The sequence below is a fragment of the Passer montanus genome, unplaced genomic scaffold (genome assembly GCF_014805655.1).
Source record: "Passer montanus isolate IOZ18808 unplaced genomic scaffold, ASM1480565v1 scaffold93, whole genome shotgun sequence".
NCBI classification, from domain to species: Eukaryota; Metazoa; Chordata; class Aves; order Passeriformes; family Passeridae; genus Passer; species Passer montanus.
Window position 1 is genome coordinate 1,069,698 of NW_024374701.1, and position 10,377 is coordinate 1,080,074.

Genomic DNA, 10,377 nt, shown 5'->3' on the forward strand with positions numbered 1-10,377 from the left:
ACCTTCCTAAGATGGACAAGCAGCTCCACATAATCCTCAGCTGCATCCCAACACGTAAGGACACACCTGGACATTCAGTGCCATGTCTCACACTCATACATCACAGTTAATTAATATTTTTTCTTTTTTTTTTCTTTTAAATCCTGGCCACTTGGCTTTCTCCACCTCCTTCAAAATAAACAGGGAAGCCATAAAATTGAAACTATTGTTCACCAACTGAGAGCTCCCATGGATCAATTTACTTCCTAGCCTGCACGTTGTGCAAGCAGCCAACACCCAGGCACGGCAGCTTCTGTTCAAACAAAAAAAAACCAAAATGCAAACAGAGCTGCTGGCATTGCCCAGCACCCCGAGGAGCCCCCACGGCACCCAGGGTGAGCTCTGATTCACAGGGGCCAAAGCACAATCCCTGAATCCTGGGGGAACACCGGGGAGACCCTGGCACCCAACAGTGCCACCCACGCCTTGGGGACACTGCAGAGTCCCCAGACACCTCCCAAGGACCACCAGGAACCTGCCTATTAGCAGAAAATCAGCAAAAGGGAAAGGTTTTAAAACAATTAAGAGGATAATGAAGTGAAAAAAGAAATCTCACTTAAATACAGCAGTGGCTGCTCCCATCCACTGGCTGCAGTGTTCTGCCTAGCTAATGTTTTTAAGCTTCTGAAATGGTTTTATTTAAGGTTCAAGTCACAATTAATTGATTTTTTTAAAAATATGTGGAATAAGAGGCTGTTCCTCAGCTGCAGAGAGAGGAACAAGTGAGCAGGATGGGTCACTAACCCTGCCAGAATAAATATCCCAGGCAGAAGCAGGATGGGTTCAGTGTCTGTGCATCCCCCGGGGTGAGGTGAGCAGGCCCGTGCCAGCAGCACACAAAAGACTTTCAGAGAGGAGTTTTATCCCCCCAGTTCACAATATCAACCCACTAAAAAGAATCTGGCTCTTCTGCTGGTTTTCTAGCAAGGAAATGCTCGCTTGGTGCTTTTCCCAGGTCACTTCAAAATGAAAAAATAAAATCAGAGGGATAAGGTGCTCTGACCTCTCTTGTGAGCAGCCTGTGGTCCATCTCCTCCAGAGTGGGTACCCACAGACACAACACCTCCACTTTCATGTCAAAGAAAAAAAAAAACAACAGTATTTTCTTTTCTCCTCCCTTATTTTGAAGGATAAACTTACACCAGGGAAAAGAAAATCCACTTTTATTTGGCATTTATGGGCAGCTGCTGTCCCCAGGGGAGAAGGTGCCGGGGGCAGGATGAGGCTGAGGATTCTCCACAGAGATGCTCTGCAGCTCCTTTCCTACCTGCCCCCAGCAAGGATTTCAGCTGCCTCCACCACAAAAACCACAGCAAGCCTCAGCCACAAGAACAGATCCTCAAAACACTGGAAAAAAAACCCAGGAATGCCCAAAGTTTTTGCTCTGCATCAGCAGGGAGAGGCAGCAGCCTGCACCCATCCTGCTCCTGAGGGGCTGACACGGCTTTTGATGATGGCTAAAACAAAATCATCAAGGAAATATGGTAAAATGAGGGTATAAAGAGCTGTTCCACACCAGCCTGGCAGGGAGGCCAAGCACCCTAACAAGCTCAGAGGCTGAATATGAATGACATATATTGAATGACATACAAAGGACATACAAGACATGAACCAGTGGGGAATGCGACCTCCTAAAGCCCTCATAAATTGGGATTATGTAACTGGACAGGGAAAAAAAATAATAATATAGCCAAGCAGGTTATATAAACCATCTGTAAAATGTGAGAAAGTACTTGACATCCCACTACCCACTCCTTGGCACCCTCTCCCTGGGTTTTCTGCCACCAAAAATGAGCGAGGTCCTTTCAGTTGTGTCTTCTCCCCATGTCAAACCAAGCAGGGACAGCAGACCAGCCAGGCTTTTTGGAATTAAATATTCCACCTCTGGCTGATAAATGTGAAGTTTCCCTGCCCATACAGCAGCAAGTGAAGTCCAAGGCCTCCACAGACGACTCAGAGCAGCCTCCTGGCAGCTACACCAGTGCTGAGCTTGAAATTGAATTTCAAGTGACAGCTGGGGGGGGACTAAAATAAATACAAAATGGGAATAAACAAGAAACTCCTTGTTTGCCAATTCTGTTTTAATTTAGCCTTTTCTCCGGAATAAATGTGGCAATTAAACTTGGATTTATTTAAATTTTTGTTTGTTTGTTTGCTTCTAAAAGCATCTCACTGCTCATAACAGATTTGGGGTTTTCTCCAAGCAACTTGGAGCCAGGTGACCCCCGGCGGGGGGAAAGCTGGGTTTGGTGATTTATCCCCAAAAATGAGAGCTCAGCAGCACCGGGAGCATCCCCAGGGGGGAATCCCCAGCTCAGCACCCAGAAATAACTCAGCACCCAAAACCATCTGCACCAGGGGCCTAAAAATGCCAAATTATTTTGGGCAAACAGCAATTCCCAGTGAAACACCAGCCAGCTCTGCTCCGAGGGAGGATTTCTGGGGAGCATCACAAGGGGACAAAGTGCAGGAGGGGATGGGGTGGCACTGCCACGCTGGGGACACTGCGAGGGGCAGGAGGGGACGGGGACAGCGCGGGTTTGGGGACAGTGCTGCAGCCCCAGCAGGTCAGCAGCCCCTGCAGCACAGGGTGACACACACACACACCTGTGACACCCACACACGTGTGACATACAGTCCTGTGACACACACACATGTGACACACACACCTGTGACACACACACGTGTGACACACACACACCTGTGACACACATACACCTGTGACACACACACACACACACACACACACCTGTGACACACACACACGTGTGACACTCACACACCTGTGACACACGACACACACACCTGTGACACACAGCCCTGTGACACACACAAACATGTGACACACGACACACACACCTGTGACACTCACACCTGTGACACACACACAGACACACACAGCCCTGTGACACACACACACCTGTGACACACAGCCCTGTCACACACACAAACATGTGACACACGACACACACACCTGTGACACTCACACCTGTGACACACACACATCTGTGACACACACACGTGTGACACACACACACACCCGTCACACACACACACACACACACACACATGTGTGACACACACACACACGTGTGACACACACATACACGTGTGACACACACACACACACACACGTGTGACACACACACACGTGTGACACACACACACGTGTGACACACACACACGTGTGACACACACACACGTGTGACACACACACACGTGTGACACACACACACGTGTGACACACACACACGTGTGACACACACACACGTGTGACACACACACACGTGTGACACACACACACGTGTGACACACACACACGTGTGACACACACACACGTGTGACACACACACACGTGTGACACACACACACGTGTGACACACACACACGTGTGACACACACACACGTGTGACACACACACACGTGTGACACACACCCAGGGAGGCTGCATCCCACCTGGGCTGCTCTTTGGGGTGGGGGCACGTCCCAGCACTGCTGCTCTTTGCCAGGCTGGTTTCATCCACTGGTTCCATTTCATGTAACCCAAAAGTACTTGAAATGAGAATAAATATTTTTCCATCGAAGAGGAATGCTGCTGTGTGCAAAGATGGGACGCTGCAGGTGGAACTGCAGTCCCTCACAGTCCTGACTCTTCCCCTCTGACAGTTACTTTCATATTATTTTCCTCATTTTCCAGCGCTTGCAAAATCAGAAATCCTTACTAATCACAATCACTAGTTATGGAAAAAGCCTGTCAGCTCCATGACAAACACGTTACACGAACAACTTGTACATTGGAGCACTCGTGGCCACTTCTTTACTCCCACAAGCACAGAGCATTAAAATAATAAAAACCCCTTGCTAAGGAATATCCATTTCCCTGCTGTGTGCACAAAATCAGGAGGAGCTTCACAGCTCCCTCAAGGGGCTGCAACAACTTCAGAGAAATTCACTTAACCGAGAGTGGCTATGAAATAAAATTGATATAAAATAGTATAAAACGAGAAATAACTGAGGACAAAGTATTTTTCAGACCATTTCCAAAATATTTTTCCCCTGAGCTAGTCTGGGAGCTGCAGCCAGCCCGAGGAGGTCTTGGTGCCAAGCATCTCAAGCCTTCCAGCAAACTTTCTCCTTCTGCAAGCAGGTAATTAATTAAAACGCACGTAACTGCACAGCAGTGACGTTCCTGAGGGATGCAGTTTGCTTTTTACTCAGGAATTGTCCTCATTTTTTGGCTCATCCCAGCAGGAAGGTGCTGGGAAAGGACCTCAGCATGACAGAAGTGTGTGCTGGGCAAACACAGCCCTGGGAAGATGAGGTTCTTTGCATTTATTTAAAAAAAAATAAACAAAAAAGGCCAGATACAGGCTCTGCCAGACGTATTTAATGATTTTCTTCTCCCCAGCCCTTCCACAAGACGGGAGGAGGCAGGAGGGAGGCAGCAATTTGTGCTTTCAACTTCTTTTAAACTTTTAATGCCAGTTCCCAGGTTGGCTTTGATATCCCAGTGATGGCCTCAAATCCACCTCAAGTTTAACAGGGTGAGGGTGAGACACTGTTTAAACTCAATCTTTAAAAACATAAAGTATCAGCTCCTGGGGTGGTTTTTTTGGGGGGTTTTTTGGGGTTTCTTTTGGTTGTTTTTTTGTTTTGTTTTGTTTGGGTTTTTTTTTTTGTTTTTTTTTGTATTTTTTCCCCTTTTTTGGTGTTTTTTTGTTTGGGTTTTTTTTTGATGGTTTGGTTTTTTGGTTTTTTGTTGTTGTTGTTGTTGTTGTTGTTTTTGGTTTTGTTTTTGTTTTTGTTTTTGTTTTTTGGGGGGGGGGGGTTTGGTTTTTTGGTTTTTTGTTGTTGTTGTTTTTGGTTTTGTTTTTGTTTTTGTTTTTTGTTTTTTTTGGGGGGGGTGGTTTGTGCATGATATTTTATTTTTAAGGGTGATTTTTGCACCGGTGGGGCCAGAAATTCGGCGCAGCTGTGGGGGCAGCTGGAAGCTGCAGCCTGGGGACACAGCGGTGACAAACACCTCAGCCCATCGTGCACAATTCCGTTTCCCGGCAAGAGCAAGCTCGCCCCAAGCTGCCTTTTGAAACCAGAAGCTCCGGGAGAGTCTTGGTGCCCGGAGGGGAGGGAAAATCACAGAAACTTTTTAAAACCCACATTTACCTGCAGGCACAGGCTGCAGCGCCCCGCGGGCTCTGCCCGGCGCTGGCAGCGGAAACGCTCCGGCTGCTCCCGGGAGCCTCGGACGGGGCGGGAGCGGGGAGAGAGAAATCCGCTGGGGCAGCGGCACCGGGATGCACCGGAGAGGCACCGGGATGTGCCGGGATGTGCCGGAGAGGCACCGGGATGTGCCGGGATGTGCCGGGATGTGCCGGGATGCACCGGGATGTGCCGGAGAGGCACCGGGATGCACCGGGATGCACCGGAGAGGCACCGGGGCAGCACCGGGATGTGCCGGAGCAGCCTGGGAAGTACCGGAGAGGCACTGGGGTGCACCGGAGAGGCACCGGGATGCACCGGGATGTACCGGGGCAGTAACGGGATGCACCGGACCAGCACTGGGATATACCGGAGCAGCGCCGGGATGTACCAGAGGAGCACCGGGATGTGCCGGAGCAACCCGGGGTGTGCCGGGGCAGAACCGGGATCTGCTGGAGCAGCACCGGGATGTACCGGGGCAGCACCGGGACGTACTGGGGCAGCCCGGGATGCATTGGAGCAGCACCGGGATGTATCGTGCAGCCCGGGATATACCGGAGCACCACCGGGACGTACCGGGGCAGCACTGGGATGTACCGGGCAGCCCGGGATGTACCGGAGCAGAACCGGGATGTACCAGAGCAGAACCGGGATGTGCCGGAGCAGCACCGGGATGTGCTGGAACACCCTGGGATGTACTGGAGCAGCCCCGGGATGTACCGGAGCAGCCCCGGGGCAGCACCAGGATGTACCAGAACATCCCGGGATGTACCGGAGCAATACCGGGATGTACCGGAGCAGTAACGGAGCATCCCCGGGCACCGCTGCGGGAACCGCCCCGCCCGCGTCTCATTGGCTGAGCCGCCTGCCCGTCTCCGTTGTCTGTATTGCTATTGGCTGCGGGGGAGGCGATATGCAAATCAGAGCGCTGTGCCCGCGCGCTCGCCCGGGAGGCACCGGCGGGGCCGGGCGGGGACAGGGACAGAGGGACAGGGACAGACAGAGGGACAGGGACAGAGGGACAGGGACAGGGACAAAGGGACAGGGACAGAGGGACAGGGACAGGGACAGGGACAGGGACAGGGACAGGGAACAGGGATGGGACAGGCACAGGGACAGGCACAGGGGAACAGGGACAGCCCGGCCCCGGAGGTGCCCCCGAGGTGCCCCGGTGGTCCCTTCATTCCCCCCATGTCCCCAAGGGTGTCCCGATCCCCCCCAGCTCCCCCGGGAGTCTCAGGAAACACCAGAGTGCAGAATTGCCTCAGCTGGGGACACAGGTGAGGGTTTGGTGGCCACAGCAGCTGCTGGACACACAGAAATGTTCCAATTTGGGACAAAGGAAATAAGATTTTTGTCAAGAGCTGCCTCAGGAATACCCCCCCCACGAGATTAGAAATCAGTGCTTTTGTGATTAAACACCTCATCCCTGCTCACCGCTGAAGAGCCAACAGGGGCAAGAAAATTTGGGGGCAGATTTAAACTGGGACATGTCGGAGTGTTTTATAATTTTTTAGCAGGTTTGTGGTGCGATGAGTGCCTGCAGCTCCCAGGCTGCACCCTCGATCCAATAAAACCTTCAGGGCCAGGCTAAGGCAGCACTGTGCTGGTAAATGCTCTCTCACAGGTCTGCTCTATTTGCTGAGTTTGATTTCCCCAGCTGTAATTTAGACACTGGTGTCACTCATCAGAAATACAGAGTGAAAATTAAGGCTTGCTTTAGAAAACAAATTTTTTAAAAATTGTTTTCATGGCATTTAATTTTCCCCCTCTAAAATAACCCTGGTGAATCTTGCATCTGGTTTCAAACATTTCCCTCCCGGCTTTGAATTTCCAAGAGCTTTAAATATTCATTTACAAAACAAAACTCAAGTATTGTGGCTTTGCAATACCAGGAAAACCCACAGCATAATACCATCAGGCCCCTGAGATAACACCAAAACCCTGAAAAACCCCGTGGGACCCATGGCAGCAGTGGGGGGTTTTGTCCTTGTACTACAAAAATGGTCAATTTGTTCTGTTTGCATAGAAAGCACCCCCCAAAAAAATTATGGGAATAAAGAGCAGAGTTGCTTTTTTAGAAAATAATTTTTTCAAAATCACCCCTCAGCTCGCTGTTTTTTTGGGGGAGAGATGTCCTCAACCCTCCACCCAGCCGGTGCTGGGGTCTGCCCCGTGCTCCCCCAGCCCTGTAACACAACCTGGAGGCAATAATCTGTTCCATAAATAATCCTGCCCGGCTTTGTGACGCCTGCCAGGGGTACTGCTTGTTCCCCCTGGCCCTCCAGCTGGGCACACGTGTCCTGCCCCGGCCCCGAAAGGACAGGGAGCCTTGGGGAGAGGCTGCAGGCAGGAGCAGAGCCAAGGATCCTCGTGTGAGGTGAGGGCAGAAAGAGAGAGAGAACAAATAATTAAAATAAAGCAGGGGGTATTTTTATTCATCCTTGTCTTCTGCTAAAAATAACTGGTGTTAATCTGGCTGGAGAGCGTGGGGAGGAGAGGAGAGGAGAGGAGAGGAGAGGAGAGGAGAGGAGTCCCCCACCTTGGCTGCACCGCGAGGAGCCACAGCAGTGAAACTCCTGAGTGGGGAGGAAGTGGGTTTTCTCTTTTCTCTCGGCTTCCTTTCGTGTGTGCCAGCACAAATAAACCCGAAATAAATAATAACTAATAATAAATAATAGATAATAAATAATAAACTAATAATAAACAAGAAAGTAGAAACAATACATAATAAATATTAAATTATAAATGGTAAATGAATGGTAAATGATAAATGATAAATTATACATAATAAATTATAAGTAATAAATAATAAATTATAAATTATAAATAATAATAGATCGTATATAGTAGATAATAGATGATAATAGATAAGAGATGATAATAGATGATAATAGATGATAATAGATAATAGATAACAAATAATAGATAGTATATAGTAGATAATAGATGATAATAGATAAGAGATGATAATAGATGATAATAGATGATAATAGATAATAGATAACAAATAATAGATAGTATATAGTAGATAAGAGATTATAATAAAGAATAAAGAATAAAGAATAAAGAATAAAGAATAAAGAATAAAGAATAAAGAATAAAGAATAAAGAATAAAGAATAAAGAATAAAGAATAAACTCTGCCCCCGATGGTCCCAGGGCAGGGATCCTCCTCTAATTATAATAAATAATAAATAATAAATAATAAATAATAAATAATAAATAATAAATAATAAATAATAAACTCTGCCCCCCGATGGTCCCAGGGCAGGGATCCTCCTCTTCCCAGGGATCAAACCCATCCTTCCCACCAGAACCAGATCAACACTGCCCATTTTGGGGATCAAAGTAGCTTTTTTCGCATCCTGACGGTGCCGTGGCTTCCCCCCGGTGTGGGCACCCTTCGGGGGGCCCCGTTGGCCGCTGGCACCGGGGGGCAGCGGGGGGCAGCGGGGCAGGGCCCGGGGGGGAGCTGGAGCTGCTGTTTACGGGAGGTGCAGCCAGGGTTGCACAACACGGAGCAGGAGAACAGCGTGTCCTTGCCACCGGCTGTGGGTGCAGCCGGGCTCCCGGCAGGACGGACGGACGGACACGGGGACAGGGGACACGGGGACAGAGGGACACGGAGCCAGGGGAACACGGGGACAGGGGGCAGCAGGGCAAGACCGCTTGCTTGGCATGAGGGCTGTGGAGCCCGGGGGTGCGGAGCAGCAGGGAAGCCCGGGATGGGGCAGGGACAGGGACAGGGACAGGGACATTTCTGTGTGAAATTGCCCTCGATGTCCCTGGAAGGCGGTGGAAGGATGCTGGGTGGGGATGAGGGGCCGGACCCGGCCTGGGGCGATCCCTGTGATCCCCCCGAGGCCTCCCCTCTCTGCCTGGCTCCATCAGGCTCCCACCACGGCTTCTTCAGAGCCGAGGGGCCAACACATCCCCCTCAGAGAAGCCCCTGCTCTGCCACAGGCCCGGCCCTGCCCTACCCTGCAGCCGGATCTTTCCAGGTGCATTTCCAACCCACAAATTACCGGATTGTGGCCCAAATCCTGGCTCTTGTTGCAAAAAGCCCCCAGGCCAGCCCCACAAGGGGCACCTCCCTCAGAGGCCTCCCTGATCCCGGATCCATCCCTGAGCTCCCATCGGCCTCACGGCTCCCATCCTCCCTCACGGCTTCCTTCCAGACACCGGGGACAGATGAAAAGACACAAATATTTTTCCCAGATTATTTCCCTCCCGAGGAGAAGGGGAAAATCGCTGCCTTCCCCGGCTGGCAAAGAGCCCCAGAGGCCAGGGCTCCCCCAGGCCTGCCGGAGATCCAGCCCCACACGAGAAAGGGCAGGATGCAGCAGCGGGGCCGGAGCAGGGAGGATAAATAAAGTCCGGCTTTGCCTTCCTGGCTTGTGGCCACTTCTAACACAAAGTACATTCCGGTCTGGACGTAACGAACTGTACCAGCCTCGGGGGAGGGCGGGCGGCCGGGGGTGGCCGGGCTGAGGGGGGGCGAGCCGGCTCCTCTGCCCGGGGTGGGCGCAGGGGGGACGGGGGGGATCAATCCCGCCGAGGCTGTGCCCTGCCATGGAGATGCTTCCCCGCCAGACGGATCTGAGACCCGAGAACGCCTGGAGACCGCCCGCAGGTGCCCCAATGCTCGCGGGGTGGGGGCACAGGCGGGCACAGAGCGTGATTTGGGGGCAGCGGTGCGGCTGAGCCCCCCGAAGCCCCTCCGGCAGCTGCCGGCGTTTCGGAGCCGGTCTCAGCCGCTCGCCGGGAGCCCGGAGGAGCCGCCGGGGCCGTGCCCCTGCCGGGAGCTGCACCGGGCGGGCGCGGTGCCAGCGCCCGGCGTGGGGACGCGATGTACCGGGAGCGCCGGGAACAGCCTGAGTCAGCGCCGGGCCGGCGGGGGGGCGCCCGGCCGGGGACACCCGCGGCCGGCTGGGCTCGTCCGGGGCTCCGGCTGCAGGGGTCCGCGGTGGGCTCAGCACCAGCGCCCGGCAAACCCCCTCCGGTATCCCCCCAGTGCTCCCCCAGCAGCTCCCAGGACCCCCTCGTCATCCCTTCCAATATCCCCCCACTAATATCCCAACCCAGTACCCCCTCCATGTCCCCCCCGGCATCCCCAGGAGAGGAGAGGAGAGGAGTC